The sequence below is a fragment of the Herpailurus yagouaroundi genome, unplaced genomic scaffold (assembly GCF_014898765.1).
Source record: "Herpailurus yagouaroundi ecotype Mexico unplaced genomic scaffold, PumYag 208, whole genome shotgun sequence".
NCBI classification, from domain to species: Eukaryota; Metazoa; Chordata; class Mammalia; order Carnivora; family Felidae; genus Herpailurus; species Herpailurus yagouaroundi.
The window spans coordinates 8,121,232-8,140,441 of NW_024412439.1; the positions used below are offsets into that span (position 1 = coordinate 8,121,232).

At 44.9% G+C, this 19,210-nt stretch overlaps 1 long non-coding RNA gene across 1 annotated transcript; it reads left to right on the plus strand.

Moving 5' to 3' along the window:
* Positions 1–2,828: 2,828 nt before the first annotated feature.
* Positions 2,829–10,417, plus strand: LOC121015905 (uncharacterized). Its single transcript, XR_005784036.1, has 3 exons — positions 2,829–2,931; positions 9,755–9,997; positions 10,221–10,417. It is a non-coding gene; the product is annotated as an uncharacterized LOC121015905 (long non-coding RNA).
* The last annotated feature ends 8,793 nt before the right edge of the window (positions 10,418–19,210 follow it).

A 19,210-nucleotide genomic window follows, 5' to 3' on the forward strand; every position in this document is an offset into this window, starting at 1 on the left:
AGGTTAAAGTTTTGCAATGCAATCATAAAGAATGTCTCATTTTTTGCAAAAAATGTGTAATGGCTTCATTATTTTTAAGGGCCTTCCTAATCCTTTGATTCTGAACTCAGTTCTCGTGAAACACTGGATCAGCTTCACTATTTTCAGTTCTTCACTTGTTAACTAGTTCACTGCTGCTGCATCCATACTTTCCAAAATTCAAGCAGATTTCTAATACTACTTCCATCAATTTCATTAAATTCTGCAATTTTGGCAAGATCTGTCATCTTATTTTGCAATCAGGTTGTTGCCTTAATTATTGCATATTTAGGGGCGCCTGGGTGGCGCAGTCGGTTAAGTGTCCGACTTCAGCCAGGTCACGATCTCGCGGTCCGTGAGTTCGAGCCCCGCGTCGGGCTCTGGGCTGATGGCTCAGAGCCTGGACCCTGTTTCTGATTCTGTGTCTCCCTCTCTCTCTGCCCCTCCCCCGTTCATGCTCTGTCTCTCTCTGTCCCAAAAAAATAAACATTAAAAAAAAATAAAAAAAAAAAATTATTGCATATTTACAACATTTGATGATCAGCACAATCATTAATGAATACTTTTTGTTTTCCTACAAAATATCATTGCTATGGAGACTGCAATACCAGGGACTCCATTATTGCAAACCTTAAAACATCTATAGCCTTTGACCACAAAGTCTATTTTCTAAATTTCATAATTAAAGATATGCATAAAAACATTTATGTGGACATACACTTACTAGGATATTTCAAGGCACAAAAAATTAGAGCACCTAAATTGTCAATAGAAAACTGGGTAAGTTATGGTACCTTCACAGGATGGAATGCTAAGTAATCGTGATGGGGGGGTGGGGGCGCCTGGGTGGCTCAGTCAAATAAGTGTTCAACTCTTGATTTCTGCTCAGGTCATGATCTCATGTTCCTGAGTCCAAGCCCTGCATCTGGCTCTGCGCTGATAGCAAGGAGCCTGCTTGGGATTCTCTCTCTGCCCGTCCCCTGCTCACGGGTGCTCTCCCTCTCTCAAAATAAATAAATAAACTTTTTTAAAAAATCATGATGTGGAAGAAGAGTTAGCACCATGAGAAGTTTTTCATCATCTCTTAAATTTTAAAGGCAGGACACAGAATCATGCTTTCAGGATCATATCCCAGTTGTGCATGTGCTTAAAAATATTGTGTATGTGGGCGTGCCTGGGTGAATAAGCCTCAGACTCATGATCTCAGCTCAGGTCTTGACCTCAGGGTGGTGAGTTCAAGCTCCACATTGGACCCCTGCACTGGGCAGAAACCTACTTAAAAAAAAAAAAAAAAATGTGCAGATGTTTACAAACATGGGGGGAAAGTGTAAAAGGATTTAGGCCAAATTTTAGATAAACCAGCCCTATGCTAAAATTTTAATTTTTTGGGGTGCAAATTCATTTTTGAGAGAGAGAGAGAAAGACAGACAGAGCATGAGTGGGGGAGGGGCAGAGAGAGACAGAGAGGGAGACGCGGAATCCGAAGCAGCCTCCAGGCTCTGAGCTGTCAGCACAGAGCCCCACGCGGGGCTCGAACCCACCCACCGTGAGATCATGACCTGAGCCGAAGTCAGACGCTTAACCGACTGAGCCACCCAGGGGCCCCCAAAATTTTAGGAGTGATTTAAAATTCCCCTTCCGTGTTTGATTATATTTGTCAGTCTTTCTAGAATGCAAACACTACTTTTGGAATTTTTTTTTTGTAAAGGCTCACATTTTTTTAAATAAGTGAGTAAATAACACCTGCTCCTTAAGGAGATTTCCTACCCACTTCTCAGCCAAGACGAGGCCACAACGGACAACAGCAAGGTGAAGAGGACGGGGTCATGTGACAGATGAGACCGTTAGCACAGCTGCTCGGAGTTGCTCCCTGTCACACAAGCTTTCGGGCCGGATTAACATTCCGGGGCTGACACCGCAGCTGTCAGGGCGCAAACGGTAAACTCGGCCTCCTGGCCGTGGCAGAGGTCCGGGCACATGTCACACATACCAGTGTCCCCGGCCACCTTCACGGCGGACCTCATCGGTCACATTTTTTCCGAAGTGGGAAGCCGAGGACTCGGCTGTGGGCAGATGGAAAGAACCTCTGCTTAAGGGATGGGATTTACCAGCCTGATTCCTCCCTCCTGCCCCCGAGGGCCACCAAGAGGCCGCTTCCGGAGCCCACAAGGGAAAACAGAGCCCGCGCGGTGTCCAAGGAGAAAAACAGTCCCCTTGGGGACAGCGCCCAACGCAGGGCTCTTCTCGGCCCACGGCGGCCTGACCTTCACGGGTTCACCCAGAAACCGGGGTTCACGGCTCGCTCCGGGGAAACGGAGCTACTAGAGTCAGAGGTTCAAAGGACAAGGGCTCACAGCGTGACACACCCGCGTGACGAGCGTGGGCGGGAAAGGTGGTGCCTTTTGGGCAACACAGTCCTCCTCCTCGGGATTCTGGAAAACAATGCCGCTGAATCCCACGGCGCGCAACGCAAACCGGAGGGGCATGACGTGCATGACAGATATGTTTGACTGAACCCCGCGCCCTGTGCAATGTGGGAGACTCAAGAATTTTCCAGAAGGTTCTAACGGCCCCGCCTTCAAGTTCGTGCCCCAAGCCCAGTTTCATCCCCACGCCACCACCCGGCCTCCTGCGGCTATTCTCTGTCATCGCCAGCGCGAATAGGTCCTGAGGACGCGCGAGGCGCTCCTCCCTCACAAACCCCACACGCTCACTCACCGGCAACGCCACGCCCTCGCCTCAGCTCGGTCCGAACAATGGCGGCGGGCCACTTCCGGCCTTTTCTTCCCTCCACCCGACTCCTCCCATGATGCCCTGCGGCGCACCGGAAGTGGCCCCTCCCCTCTCTGGGAAATTCAAACTGTTTATTTCCAGGAGTTTCACGGCGCGTCCCCCGAAGCCCACGCAGGGCAGGTGAGTTTTCCCGCATTTTCAGAGCTGTGACCCACTTCTCCCTCTCCAAACCCCAACTGGAGTATAAACGGAGAATCAGCTTTTTATCCTCAATGGCCGGAACAGTATCTTCAGGAGCCCAATTCTTTCCATTGGACTGAATGAAGCAGAGCTGCTGCTAGGGCGCACACTCAGCATGCAATAAAAAAGAACAAAGCTGCCATTATAATGACAGCTGACATTTAAAACCCGAAGTCCTTACCTTAGTTTGCAAGGCTCCAAACCATCTGGCCCCTAGCCACCTGTGCCACTTCATTCCCTGCTACTATTTCCCTGGCTCCCTTTGTCCCTGCCCTACTGGCCTTTTTTCCCTTCCTGTGCAGGCACACTCACCTCCCAGGGCCTTCTAATGGCTTGCTCCTTCACTTCGTGTCTATTCAAAGATCACCTCTTCAGAGAAACTTTCCCTGATTTATCAGTTTAGACACCACACAACCGCTATTTCCTGATCCTGCTTTGCCTTTCCTTCGGAGCATTCATCGCTAATTGACATCAGGTGTTTGTTTATTGTCTGTCCCTAGACAATAATGCATACACACTGGAAAAGAATTTCCAGGAAGGCAGAGACTTTGCCTATTTAAAAAAAATTTTTTTAATGTTTATTAATTTTTGAGAGACACAGAGAGAGAGTACGAGCTGGAGAGGGACAGAGAAAGAGGGAGACACAATCCCAGCAGGCTCTAGGCTTTGAGCTGTCAGCAGAGACTGATGTGGGTCTGGAACTCACAAACTGTGAGATCATGACCTGAGCTGAAGTTGGACACTTAACCAACTGAGCCACGCAGGCATCCCGAGACTTTGCCTATTTTGTTCTCCAGCACTTAAAATCCAGCGCATAGTAGGTGCTCAATGAATGTTTGTTGAATAAACGATTGAATGAGTGTATGCTCACTATGTTGCTGGTTCTGTGCATGACAGCCTCAAAATTAGCAATTCCAGGTATGAATTCTGTCACCATCCTGGCATGGTGGGAGATCGAAAGCTGGTTCTAGGTAGCCCCATCTCAGACAGGTTCGAGGGCTTTGCCATCATACCCCCCCCCCCCCCCCAACAACCTTTCAGGTAGGGTGATGAACTTATCTGGATTTACCCAGGACTGTACTGACCTTAAAACTGAAAGTCTCAGGAACTTCTTCAATCCCACACAAACTAGGATAGTTGGTCATGCTGCTTTCCAGTATCCAGGCTCCATCTTGCATGTTTTTTCTTATTGTTGTGTGTATGAGTGTGTGTTTGGGGGAGGAGGGGTGCTGTTGACTTAAGAGTGTTCTTCGCCATCTGAACAGGAAATTGGCTAAACGCATTGGGTAGGGTGGGAGGACTGGATGGACAATGGTCAGGGTGTGGTCATCTGGTGAGCTTCACCAAACAGCAACATAAGAGACAGGAAATAACAGCAAAGATGGCATTGTCCTGGCTTCCAGAGCGCCCTGGCACTGACAGAGAAAGCTCTAGAGAAAGCTCCTGGTTTCTAAATCTCAGGCTGTCCTCCTGACATGGCACTGCCTACTCTTCCCTTTCCCAAACTATGGAATCACTTCCAAATAATACCCTGCCGTGCATTCATTAACGTAACCATCATAAGAACCCCATGAGTTAGGTTTTGTTATTATCCCCGTTTTACAGATAAAGAAACAAGCTCAGAAAAAGTTAAATAACTTGCCCCAAATTCAGTTTAAATTATGAAATCAGGGGGGCGCCTGGGTGGCGCAGTCGGTTAGGCGTCCGACTTCAGCCAGGTCACGATCTCGCGGTCTGTGAGTTCGAGCCCCGCGTCGGGCTCTGGGCTGATGACTCGGAGCCTGGAGCCTGTTTCCGATTCTGTGTCTCCCTCTCTCTCTGCACCTCCCCCGTTCATGCTCTGTGTCTCTCTGTCCCAAAAATAAATAAATGTTGAAAAAAAAAAATTTTAAATTATGAAATCAGGATCTGAACCTCAGCATTGTGACTCTCAAGGTCCATTCTTAATTACTACATTGCATGCAGATCTTAACAACATAAATATACATTTTGGCTATGTCTGGCAAAGAATACACGTATTTTAGAATACATCATTTAAGATCCCAACAGTAGTAATTAAAAAAAAAATTTTTAATGTGTATTTACTTTTGACAGAGAGAGAGACAGAGACAGAGCACAAGCAGGGAGTGGGGGGCACAGAGAGACAGAGACACAGAATCCGAAGCAGTCTCCAAGCTCTGAGTTATCAGCACAGAGCCTGATGTGGGGCTCAAACTCACGAACCATGAGATCATGATCTGAGCCAAAGTCGGACACTCAACGGAGTGAGCCACCCAGGCGCCCCCCAACAGTAGTAATTAAAAGTAATCAGTCATACTGTTCCTAGTTCTAATGGGGCTTTAAGCAACCAAAGTAACCAAACCACAACTAACAGACAAAAATGACACGCAAATGACAGGAGACCCTACTGCTGGCAGGGCATCAGTCCAGATTATGAGGCCAAGCAGGGAAGTCTCCAGTTTACAGAGCAGACCTGGCCAGTAGGATTTCTTCTTTGAACACAGTGTTCCCAGACCATCCACACAATCTCTCCCATGTTGTTTCAGAGAGGGTTGCCTGGTTTGTGTGTAATTCTGAGAAGCGTGTATAATTCTGAGAGCATTAGTGTCTTACAGGATCTTGCAAAGCCAAAAGCAGCTGCCTTGAGCAAAAACACAAACCAGACTTGGAGTCAAAGATGTTTGTTCTAGTGCCCCTCTGCCACTTACTAGCTGTGTGACTAGCCGCTCAACCTTGCCAGGCCTCAGTTTTCCCACGTGTAAAGCTGATCGATCTATATCCTCATTGAGATTTAAGGAGAATCTATTTAAATGATTCTTTTGATAATCCCCTATCAACTGTGCTTTGCAAAAATCCTATGTATGAATGCCAGCAGTGAAGAAGGGTATATGTTGCATTTGAACAAGTTCTGAATTAGGTCTCTTGGGTTTGAAAGTAGAACAGGAAGGGAGTCTGTTTCCACCTGTAGCATTAATTAGGTAATTTGTCTGGAACCTCAATTTCTGATTCTGTACGGTCAGAATTAGATTAGATAATATTCCAGCGCCCCCCCCCCCCCAACTCTGGTTCTGGGATCTAATATTCTCACCCAAATCTTTAATTAGGCAATGCAAATATGAATTAGTGTCACTCAGTAATGTACCTGTCCTATGACTTTCACCCAGAAATTTCTGTCCCTGGCTAGGGAACTTCCTGCTGCTTGCTGAAATTTCAACTGTTACATAAGCTCTTACATGGCTGTGAGGGGTAAGGTATGATCCCGCTACCAGCACAATTAATTGCCCTTTCTTCTCAAGTAGCCCTCTGAGGAATGACCTTGGTCACACTTATTTCCTAGTCCTCTCTATTTGGCCCTGCTACTGCCTCTCTCTTTCTTGCACCATCCAAATCTATGCTTCCTCTGAATGCATCTTGCATAGTGATTGGTGGAGAGATTTGCTCCTAGGAAAATCAGGAAAACGTTTCCCTCCTCCTTGACACCTGCTCACTCCTTAATCCTTTGCCATCAAAGCTTCCACCCCCACCATCCTGCTGACATTAATGTCAAGATCACCTCCCTGACCAATGCAATGCCCTTTTCGGTCTTCTTTTTCTCTGGCTTCTCTATAGTGGTCTCCATTAGACCCTCTCTCTTGAAAATATCACCGCCCTTGACTTGTTCTGACTCTAATAATAAAGTTCCCTTTGCTTTCGAGTTCACAAAACGATTTTGTCACAAGAATGGAGAAAGCCCTTGTTCACAGATCTCCTCTCAGGTCTGGGAGAGATAGGATGATGGTGTGGTTGTGTGAGCTATGGACTATGGCAGGCGGTAGCAGTGGGATAAAGATGAGACCCCCAAAAGGGCATATGAGTGTAAAAATAGGCGGTCACCCCACTTACTAAAGCCAAAAGTAGTCTTCTACTTTACTTTACTTGAGGACTTTTATTTTGTTGAGTAATCAGCTGAATAGGAATGGCAGAACTGAAGGGCTCCCATAACAGAGCTGAGTACCAGGAAGAGTTGGGGGAGACACTCCGGGGAGGAAAGGAAATAAACCACCAGCATCCTTGTGAAGGAAAATGGAGTTTGTAGACCTGACATTTCTGATGCACACTTTGAATACTTAACTCTAGGGAGTGTAATATAACCCTACTCTTCCACGTCTTCCCACCACAAAATCTTTCATAAAGTCCATGTTGCTCTCTTGGGTTTTTGGTGCTGATGGATTATTTGCTGTGGTCTATATCAAGGATGATGCAGATGGAAACATAGTGTTTGGCATGAGCTAGAAACAGGCTGCGTGCAGAGACACCCAGATCAAGATGGAAATGACGGTATTTTGTTTGATCCCCCACACCGTCCACATTGCTTAGGCAGAAACAGAATTATCCATATGCTTTTGCAGCTGAAGGGAAAACAGCACAGTTGGTAAAAGGGGTGATGTGACTTGCCACAGTCACTAACTGGCAGAAGTAAAATGCAAACCCACTGGTTCCCTTTGGCTCCAAAGAAACCTCACTCAGGTATTTGCCCACCCGCAGAATGACCTTTCCTCCCCACTCTGCGTTCCCTCCTCTCACCTCCTAAACATGCAGCCTTCTTCTGAGAGAGCTTAACCTCCTTAATGAGTTCAAGTGTTGCCCCATACAGGTGGCAGCTCCCCTCCCCCCAAAAAGTCCCCTTCCCCATAGACCTATGGTCTTCAGCCTTGACTTCTTTAAACTTTGAACACTTGTCGCTCCATCCTGTCATCTCAAGTTCAACACGTTGAAAATCTAAACTCCTCTTTCTCTCCTGTACTTCCTTGGGGCTGGGGTCATGCCCCTAGATTCCCAGGCTGAAATAAGGGCTAGATGAAAGGCGGTCAAACCTGGAAGCCATCTAAGTCCCATGGATGCTACCTTCAGGGTATCCCTTGGGTTTTCTCTTTCTTTTTATCTATCTATCTATCTATCTATCTATCTATCTATTTATTTATTTTTAATGTTTATTTACTTTTCAGAGAGAGAGAGAGACAGAGCATGAGCAGGGAAGGGGCAGAAAGAGACAGAGACACAGAATCTGAAGCAGGCTCCAGGCTCTGAGCTGTCAGCACGGAGCCCGATGCGTGGCTCAGACCCACAAACCATGAGATCATGACTGGAGCCGAGGTCAGACGCTCAATCAAGTGAGCCTCCCAGGCGCCCCTCTCTCTCCCTTTAAATCTCATTCTATCTCACTTAATCAAGGCCCTCCTTATTTCACACCATGATTATTTTTGTATTCAACACAAGTAGATTTTAATGTACTGATACAATGCGGGGTTAAGACTCAAAACAATAAATCTGTGGCACATAGAGATCTTTTCATCTCCAAGGTTTAAACATTTTCTTTTCTCGCTATACCTAAATGGTACAGTGAGGCGGAAAAAGTTTGATCCACATTAATCTTCTCCTCCTTGGATCTGCAGGATGGACTCAGAGACAGCAGGGCACGACCATTGTGAAGGCCAGCCTTCCGGGGCTGTGGAGAGTTTTCACACAGATCTGAGTTTGTAGGGCCATCCAGGGGATAATGCTAACTCTCTAACTGCCTGCCCGCAGGCTCTGAGTCTGTGTAATCATCTCAGCGAGTTTTGCAGCAAGGTTTTTTAAATAGTTGCTAAATGGTTCTGGGCTCCCCTGGGTTCTGCCCTCTCCATTATATCCTACCATCAGTTCTAGAAGCATCATCAAATATCTTTACATATATATGTTCACTGTGCTGCTCAGAACATCTAAAGATCCCCCAGTGATCTCAGAACAATGTCCCAACTCCTTCACTGGGCCTTGGAAGCTCGTGGCTCAGTAGGTTAAGTGTCCGACTTCAACTCAGGTCACGATTTCATGGTTTGTGGGTTCAAGCCCCACGTTGGGCTCTGTGCTGACAGCTCAGAGCCTGGAGCCTGCTTCAGATTCTGTGTCTCCCTCTCTCTCTGCCCCTCCCCCACTCGTGCTCTGTCTCTCTGTCTCTCAGAAATAAATAAATGTTTAAAAAATTAAACAAATAATAATAATATGAATATGAACAACATAAACCCCTCAGGCTGGTAGAGAAAATCAAACATAATATACGAAACTGCAAGATGAACTAGAAACTACTACAAAAAGTTCATCATTATCTCTGCAGCCCCCCCCCCCCCCGGCCGCCGCCGACTTCCTTCCAGATCTCTCTCTCCTCCAAAGCAGTATCACTCACCAGTAACAATTCTGATGAGATTTTGCATATACAACATGCTTTAGGGGGTTCAAATGCCTTGTGCTTACATCTAATCCATGGCCCATCCCACTCATTCGGACACTTAGCTGAACCTTGGAAAAGTGGCTTCTCCTTTCCCATCCAGGGGCCCTGTCCCCACGTCTTTTATCAGCTCTTTTGAGGCAATGGCCCCGTTTTGCATCCCCGTTGCCCACTGCAAGCACAGAAGCTCGTGCTGAACAGGCACCCAAAACTGACATGCTTGTGGAAGCAAAAGCTTACAGGAACAGGTTCTTGAGTCAGAGAAGGTTTGAATCTTGTTCCCACCACTTACTCTTCACATGGCCTGAGGCAGTTCACTTCCACTGCCAGCGGCCCAATTTCCTTGCCTGTAAAAAGGTCACTAGAAAGATATTAGTGCTCCCCTCACAGAAGGAACTATCACAAAGCTTCAGTGAACCTATATGGACAAAGCCTGGCATGCGGTGAGTTCTTAGTAAGTGTAAACTACGACTATTAAGTGAAACTGAGCCTGATTCCATTGTCTTTCCTACCACTCCACAGATTCCCCATGAATCCCCTGGATTCATTTATTCGCTGGAACGTCGACTCAACATCTGCTACACGCAGAAGGCTGTCCCTTGAATAAAAGCAGCTGTGTTTATGGCTGATGGCTCTCTGTGGCTTTCTCCTGGGCCAAATGCTGCTAAGGAACAGAGACAACCTCCTTGTGGATTACAGCCTTCTGGTTCCCTTCTTGTTTTCTGGAACAGGGACTAGGATGGGATTGCACCATCAGATCCACAGGTATGAAAGTTACTCCTGTTTACTGAAAAAGATGGCTCCGATCCCTTAATGTGCTAATATCTTCAGTGAATCTCTGATGGCTGGCAACAGTGTTTGCCATTCTTCCAGTTTGCCACTGGGCCATTTATTTTGCAGCTTCCCTCAGAAGCAGTATTCTGCCAAATCTACTTTGGAAAACACCACGTGGAAGTCTTATTCCTGTCTGTTCCTCCTCTACACACAGTGTCATCTTGTTCCTGTTCCTGTTCCTCCTCTACGCACACGCCAACTTTCCTGTGGCAATGCCCCACCTGTACCAGACTACCCACTGGAGGACTGAATGAGACTCTTGAGTCACCATTGATCATATATGACTTAAACAAGTCATTCTGTGTTGCCATCAATGGCTCTAATTTTCTACACATTCAAATATCACTTATGTTCTAGCAAGCAAGCAAGCAAGCAAGAAAGAAAGAAAGAAAACCCAAGCAACCATAAGAGCTGTCACAAAGACCATGTATTGTCATCAGAACTCCAGAATTTCATGTGGAACTTACTGACTCTGAACTTCAGCATGATTCGAACTTTGTAATCTGCTTCCTGGTCTATACCAGATTAGAAAAAACAAACTCAGGCAGGTAGAGGCAAGCATACTAACCACAAAAAGAAATCACACCTGGGATGCCTGGGTGGCTCAGTCGGTTGAGCGCCCAACTTCGGCTCAGGTCATGAACTCGTGGTTCATGAGTCTGAGCCCCACATCAGGCTCTATGCTGACAGCTCAGAGCCTGGAGCCTGCTTTGGATTCGGATTCTGTGTCTCCCTCTCTCTTTGCCCCTCTCCCGTTTGTACTCTCTCTGTCTCTGTCTCTCTCAGAAATAAACATTAAAAAAAAATTTTTTTTAAGGAAATCACACCTGAGAGTCTGGCCATGAAGTTGAAGGTGTAAAAACTAAAAAGCAAGGGGCACCTGGGTGGCTCAGTCAGTTAAGCATCCAACTTGGGCTCAGGTCATGATCTCACAGTTCGTGAGTTCGAGCCCCACATCGGGCTCTGTGCAGACAGCTTAGAGCCTGGAGCCTGCTTTGGATTCTGTGTCTCCTCCCCTTCTCTCTGCTCCTCCCCTGCTCCTGCTCTCTCTCTCTCTCTTTCAAAAATAAGTAAAAACATTTTTAAAATTAAAAAAAAAAAACTAAAAAACAAACACAAAAATTCTTCACAATCTAGGAACAATTAGCACAGGGAAAAACCCACTACGAAAAACTAGTTACTCTGATGACTGCTTTCCATCATCCTCCCAGATGCCTGGGTGAGCAAGAAAAAGTTAGATCCTCTTCCAGGTACAGATTACATAACACAAGATAATACAAAGTTTTAGAAAGCTTTCCTTCATCACTGGATTTTTTTTTTTTTAACAATAAATAAATAAATAAATAAATAAATAAATAAATAAATAACACTGGATGTGTTAAATGGTTGATCTTAAGTTTTCCCGAAACTTCTGAGAAGAGGCACGCACCATTCCATATCAATGTTAGCTAGCTGAGATGGACTTACCGTCCGTGCTATTGATCGCCCATTGCTTGACAATTCATCCTGTGGTTCTGCCCTTCACTGACCTTCTTAGCACACCCTGCCCCAGTGCACTCAGCCCCTAGGACTCTCTAAGTCTCAAAGATCTGTGTCCAACGTCGAAATCCCTACGCAGCTGACTTGGCATTATGCAGCCTCCGCTGGTCATTTATCCAAGTAATTTAACAAGAGTGAGAGATCAGGGCTACGACGCATTTACATCTCACAAGTAAATGGTGATCCCCCAAATATAGCCAAGTTGGAGTGCTGGGCTGGCAGATTTGGGAGTATAAAGAGAGCTGGGGGGCCACACTCTCGAAACTGCTTCGCCGCAGCATCTCAAGGTAAGTGCTCACAAGTGCCCACTTGTTTGCTCCGTGTAGCTGTGATTAAACCTCATCAGGTTACAGGTCAAGGAGGTACGGCCACACGGAGTCGTTATTGAAGACCTACTAAGCGTAAGGTCTGGTGTTAAGGGTAAGACAGGTGACAATACGGGAAGATAGATAATTGCCTTTCAAAAAGCTCTTACAAGGAGGAAAAAGACTGTAAGCAATTAGGAGACCAAAAGATGTGTAACCTGCAGAATAAAACTGAATATGACGCATCATTCCACCTCTCTCCTAATTGTTTAGGTACGTGTTACACCACGCGGTTAGCAAATAAACATGTTAATTTGTGATATCTCTTCTGTGATTGCCTTGAACTATTATTTGAAATTTTTATGGTTATTTAAAAATTGTTTCCCATGTCAGGATTTCTGGGAGATGATTGCAGGAAGAAGCTCTCCCAAGCATTCTGTCCATCCTAGGATGCCCCGTGGGCATGATTAGCTGCTGTCCAAGACTGGTCTTGCACAGCGTGCCTTGTGGACGGTGGGCTGGGTCACGTCTGACACTGCATCCATCAGAGGGGCCCCAGGCTTGGGAGACTGATTCCAGGCCATCGTCTCCACCTGAGTACCTCCTGTCATGCATTCACAGGGCTAAGAGAAATCCTGGAGATTATTCTGGTCCATCTGTCTCGTTTAGCAGAAGGAAACCAAAGTTCAAAGAAATTACAAGAGCTTCTTGATGGAACCAGTGTTAGAAAACAGATTCTGCCTCCACGTCTTACTTGTTTGAAACTAAGGACTCAGAATATAATATGTAATCACTGAATTTTTTCCTGAAAATTTGGGTAAGAATTTCAGGGGATATAGCTGGAGATGATCAGAGACTCAAAAGAGAAAGAGATGGAAAGGGCAACAAAAATAATAAGCCAAGTGTTGAAATGTCTCTTCCTGCCCAAATGGTATTTCATGACAGGTCCCCTGGTTCCATAGAAGTACTGTGGAATAAATGGGAAGTTTGCTTAAATTAAATTTGATGTCAAAAATGTTCAGACTCTTACGGCTCCTAGAGATCATCACGTAGGTTATAAACTCCTAGACTGGAGATGCTTTAGTCCTAGTCGAATTTTCAGCTGCCCTCCCTAACCTTCATCCTCTCTAAGAGAATGTAGACTATTCAAGGGAGTGTTTTTCCTACACGCCTGAAAGAGGCTTTGCCTACAATTCACACCTTTCTCTTATTTCCAAATGAATTAACCACTGGCTTTAAGCATCCAGGTTAAATTTGGATCATTTCCTCTCCCTCCTTTCTTTTTTTTTTTTTCCTGACCGCTCACAGCCCCCTACTCTCAGCCAGAAGCATCATCTCCCTAAGGCCCCATAGCATTTCATCAGGCTCTTTCAGAATTTATGTTACTTTTGCTTGGTTGACGATTTATTTGATCGTTTCTCTTTAACTCTTACTAAATTTTGCATTCACGTAGGGCAGAGACCATCTTTATTCTTCTTTGCACCTCATCCTAAAGAACTGACATGGTACTTTGCGCACACAGAAGATACTTTTTAAAAAGATATAAACCGTATGTTGTAATTAACCAATTATTTAAAGAATAATCATTTAACCAAAGGGGGGGGAGTGGCAAATTTAATTCCATCCCACATCTGCTGTGTACCTTTTTAAAAGCAGAACTTGCAGCAAACACAGTTTCTATATTTATTTAAACTGTTATATAAACATATATATTTATTTATTTATTTATTTATTTATTTATTTATTTAGAGTTCACTTGTTCTTTGTTTGTGTTTGGTTTTGGTTTCTGAAATGACCCCCAAGAAGACACGTTGCTCCTGAAGGACACCGGACATCACTTTGGAAACCAAGAAGGTAAGAGTCAATTTCAACCAGATTTGAAATTAGCAAACTTTGTTTTACCTATTTTCATTCCGACTGCGCTCATAAGGAGCTGAAATTGAGGAAACTGAAACCAATTACTTAAGTATTCCTAAAGGCAGATTTCAAAATATGCAGGTTTTACCAAATGAAGAATAGTTCCCCAAATTTGCTCATTACCCTAATAGGCATAAAATACAGTGCAGAATTTTGACACACAAGCTCCAGGTCAATATAGTTAGTTGGCCCAGAAGGTAACGTTCAACGTTCATACTGTCATGATTCAGTCTTCACACACAGGCTAACCTTGCTGTTCCTTGAGCAGTCTACATCATTGAATCCACCCAACTATGCCTTTCCTCCGAGAGAACAGAGATCGATTCAAACCTATACTAATAAAAAACCCTTTCCTTCCCACCTCCCTGCAAGATTTGCATTTACTAGAGACAATTCCAGATGACTTAGGACCAAGGACACCAAAGTATAATTGAGTCCTGACCCCACCATTGCCGACAAGATATGGTGGCTGAGGAACTCCCAGCCTGAAGGGGGATGAAAGAAATTCAAGAGTGACATCAGGTGCCCTGACGGCAAACAGATAAAGGGGGGTGGGGCACTCAGAAGGTGGCAATGGAGATTAAGTGGACCGGGGTGGCTGTCTCAGAAGACCCCAAGGACAGGAACAGAGGAACAGAGTTGGGGGATGAAGAGACAGGGCTGCATAGGCATATAAGCCCAGATCCAGTTTTTGAAACAGAGAAGATGCTAATTAAGGGACTTGGGGAGGGCAGCGTCCAGGAGCACCATGAATCACACCTAGAGAGTTGGATCAGACCTAACAAGGCAAAGCTGATCAGCCAAGAATGAATGGTTTTATCCTTGGGTCGCAGAGCACAGTTGCATAACTATGGCGAGAAGATCTGACTTAGCAACCGCACGCACGCAGAGGATTGAGGGGGTTTTGCTTGACAGTGAGCGGTGAGTCAGCAGGGGGACGGGGCTGCCAAAAGGCAGTCGCCACCTCGGGCGTTGCACCTGGGTCAAGAGAGGGGAGGGCACAAGGTGATGGAGGACGACATGTGGTTTGGATGTCATACTTTGAGAGATTAACAGCAGTGGGTTCGCCATGACAGTAGAGGAGAGTCAGAAGCACATCACGGAGGAAGCAGGTGAAGGTGGGACGGAGGCCGTTCAGCATGGAGAAGAGAAAGCTAAGAAGAACCAGAGAAGCCGCCACATGGGTTCAGAGTTGTCTTGTGGGCAGAAGGCTCGCACTCCCCCTGTTGTTACCAAGAGCCGGGATGCGGGTGGGTGGTCCAGCAGTTACAACAAGCCAGATTTTAGTCTCCAGCACGAAGAATCTTGAGCCCGTGAAAAGTGTCCAAAACAAAGAGAGCTGTCCCTGACGGTGTTCAAGGAGGAGGGATAACTAACCCCTTTTCCAGAATGTTGCTGACACGACTCGTGCCTCATCCTGGTAGTAAAATTAGGAGATCCTGGGTTCCGAGTCACAGTTAGAGTAGTGGCTAAAAGGAAAGAATCTGCACTTTAAAACTGATCGTGACTTGAAACCCACAGGAAAGTCTTATTTCCCTGAGATGCCTAAAAATAGTTCGTCCGTGGGCTATTGTGGTTGTCCCCATCTTCAGGCTCTATTCTTACCCACCGTCACACATTCTGTGATTTATCCATTTAACACCAGTACTGTTAAGTCCCTTAATGATTTTATTTACATGGATTCCGTTTTTTTCTTCGATTTTTTTTTTATGTTTATTTATCTTTGAGAGAGAGAGCACGGGGGAGGGACAGAGAGACAGGATCCGAAGCAGGCTCTGCGCCAACACCAGAGACCCCACCGCAGGATTCGAATTCGTGAACCCTGAGATCATGACCTGAGCCGAAGTCAGATGCTTAACCCACTGAGCCATCCAGGCGCCCCTTCTTCGATTCGTTTTTTTAGTCACCCTACCCTGGATGCTTGCTATGAAAGTGTGGACCACCAGCTGAGACATTTGTTAGATCTTCAGAATTTCGATCCCACCCCAGACCTGCTGCATCAACACACGCATTTCAGCAACACGCCTAGGTGGATTCATCCACACACTAACGTGTGAGAAAAACACTGCCTTATATCACATCACCAGCATCAACGGGAACAGCACACTCTCTAAATGGGAGGCACATATCAATCACCCTTGATTGATTTGACCCATTTTAAGTTTCTTCACATTTTTCACAAAATATTATCTCTGAACATGAGAAGCATCTTACAATCAGTGAAATGAGGACTGTAGTGAGGTGCGTTTTTTTTTTTTATTTCTGAAACATGAAATAACTTACCTCGCAATTGATGACAGTTAAGTCTTGATACGATAATAGATTTAACGAACACATGATTATTACAATTAAGAAATATTTGCCTAAGGTCATTTTGTGCAGGACCGATGGACCATGCCATGGTTTTGGAAAGAGTGGTTTCAGGAGAGCAAAATAATGACTCAAGCTAGTAGTTCCCAAACATCGCTGGGTTTGAGGCCCTTGGGAAGAATTCAGGTTCCCCAGCCTCAGCCACAGAGATTCTGTTGCCAATGATTGACGTAGATCATTTTCCAACACTGGGTATCATGCTGAATGCTAACCCATGCTAAATCATGTAAGGTCATACACCTGTAACCTGACAAGATTCCCTCATTGTGCCAACAACTCTCAAGTGTAACCTGCAGATCTTCAGAGATTCCTAACAACTTTTCAGGAGGAACAGGAGATCCAGACAATTTTCATAATAATGCCTAGATACTATTTGCCTTGTTTCACTGTGTTAACCTAATGATGCAAAACAAGGGTGGGCAAGACTTCCGGTGCTTTATTACAAATCAAGGGATGCCACCAAGCCAGACTAGTTGGAAAAAAAATTGTTTTTAATTTAAAAAGCCAGTTTTGGGGGCACCTGGGTGGCTCGGACGACTGAGTATCCAACTTTGGCCCAGGTCATGATCTCACAGTTCATGAGGTTCTGCAAGTTCCAGTCCTGCACTGGGCTCTCTGCTGTCAGCACAGAGCCTTCTTCAGATCCTCTGTCTCCCTCGCTCTCTGACCCTCCCCCACTTTCTCTCTCTCTCCCTCTCTCTCTCAAAAATAAATGAAACATTTAAAAATTCTTAAAAAACTAAATTAAAAAATAAAAGCCAACTGTACTTAAAAATTACAATTTCAAGCAACAAAAATTATTAATTTTAGCATCCTTCAATTCTTGCATACATATATTTAGAATATTCTCTGTGATGAAATGGGAAGTCTGTGGAAGGCACTCCTGCTACGTACCAGACAGAGTTAGGTGGTTGTCTCCAGGAAAAGCACATGCACAGTTGCTTGAGTTGCAGTATGAGCTAGCCACTATATTCACACGGTGCCATCAATACTTGAAAGAAATGTGGTTTTCCAGAACTGGATATTTGGCAGACATGTTCTCAGAAAGGAATGAAGTCTGCTTATCATTTTGAGAAAAACACCTGACAGTATTTGTTACTAATGATACAGTTGAACTTTCTTTTTTTTTTAATGCTTATTTATTTTTTGAGAGAGAGAGACAGAGCATGAGTGGGGGAGGGGCAGAGAGAGAGGGAGACACAGAATCCGAAGCAGGCTCCAGGCTCTGAGACATCAGCACAGAGCCCGATGCGGGCCTCGAACCCACAAACTGTAAGATCGTGACCTGAGCCAAAGTCAGATGCTTAACCGACTGAGCCACCCAGGTGGTCCTATATTTGAGCTTTCAAGCAAAAATTAGAATTTTTGAATACTTGCATCTGCTACCACTAACTTGACAACTTCCTAATACTTGAAGAATTTTCTAATGAAGTCAGTGCAGACATTGATAATTGTGATTGTTTCATATCCTGTTTCGAAACATGTTAACATTTGGAAGTTTCGTATAACTCAGGGAACCAGTATTTTCCAAGGGACTCACGTATGATGTTCACAGGTGGGAAAAGATCCATTCAAAGTTCAAATACAGGGGGCGCCTGGGTGGCTCAGTCAGTTAAGCGTCCAACTTAGCTCAGGTCATGGTCTCGCAGTTCATGGGTTTGAGCCCCACATCGTACAAATATTCCTGGATACAGTTTCAGATTTTATTCCACATTGCAATTAGCCTTTAAGGAACTACCACTTGTCATGTTTTGGTACAATATCTAAGAAGAATATTCACAATTATTTGAAAAGACAATGAAAATACTCTCTCCTTTTCCAAACTACGTAACTGTAGAAGGCCAGATTTTCTGTATTTACTTTAACCAAAATAAAACAAATAAGCAAGGCACACCTGGGTGGCTCAGTCGGTTAAGCATCCAACCTCGGCTCAGGTCATGATTTCACAGTCATGGGTTCGAGCCCCGCATTGGGCTTTGTGCTGACAGTTCAGAGCCTGTAGCCTGCTTCGGATTCCGTGTCTCCCTCTCTCTCTGCTCCTAACCCACTCATGCTCTGTCTTGCTCTGTCTTTCAAAAATAAATAAATGTGAAAAAAAATTAACAACAAAAATAAAACTTCCAGTAACAGACTGAGTACAGAAGCAGGCGTGAAAATCCAGCTGTCTTTTATTCAGCAGACATTAAAGAAAGTTGCAAAAATAAGAAACAATGCTACTCTTCACACTAATTCATTTTTGTTCTGGAAAATATAGTCATTTGCATAAAAATGTATTATTTACACTAACAGGTAATGGATTTGATAGTAATTTTATTTTACTTATTTTTTAAGTTTATTTATTTTGGGGGGGAGGGGCAGAGAGAAAAGGAGAGAGAAGTCTAAGTAAGTGCCACACTGCCAGCACAGAGCCCAACATGGGGCTCAAACCCACAAAGCGTGAGATCGTGACCTGAGCCGAGATCGAGAGTTGGATGCTTAGCCGACTAAGCCCCCTAGGTGTCCCTAATAGTAATTTTAAACGAATTAATGAATATTTTTAAATGCTCTCCACTTTAATTTCTTTTTTTTTAATTTTTTTTTCAACGTTTATTTATTTTTGGGACAGAGAGAGACAGAGCATGAACGGGCGAGGGGCAGAGAGAGAGGGAGACACAGAATCGGAAACAGGCTCCAGGCTCTGAGCCATCAGCCCAGAGCCCGACGCGGGGCTCGAACTCACGGACCGCGAGATCGTGACCTGGCTGAAGTCGGACGCTTAACCGACTGCGCCACCCAGGCGCCCCTCCACTTTAATTTCTAATGTCTAGTCTCTCCTCTGAAAATCTAACCACCATGGTTCAGCGGAGGCACTGACCAAAGTAGAATTACGATGCAGCCTAGCCGAATAAGGCCCAGAGGGAAGCAAATGCTTCTCTGCCTGTAGGAATAAAACCCCACAGTGGCACCAGAAGGAATAATAAAACAACTGTTACCCATGAAGAGCAATTTCATAACGGGTAAGCTGGGGGAGACT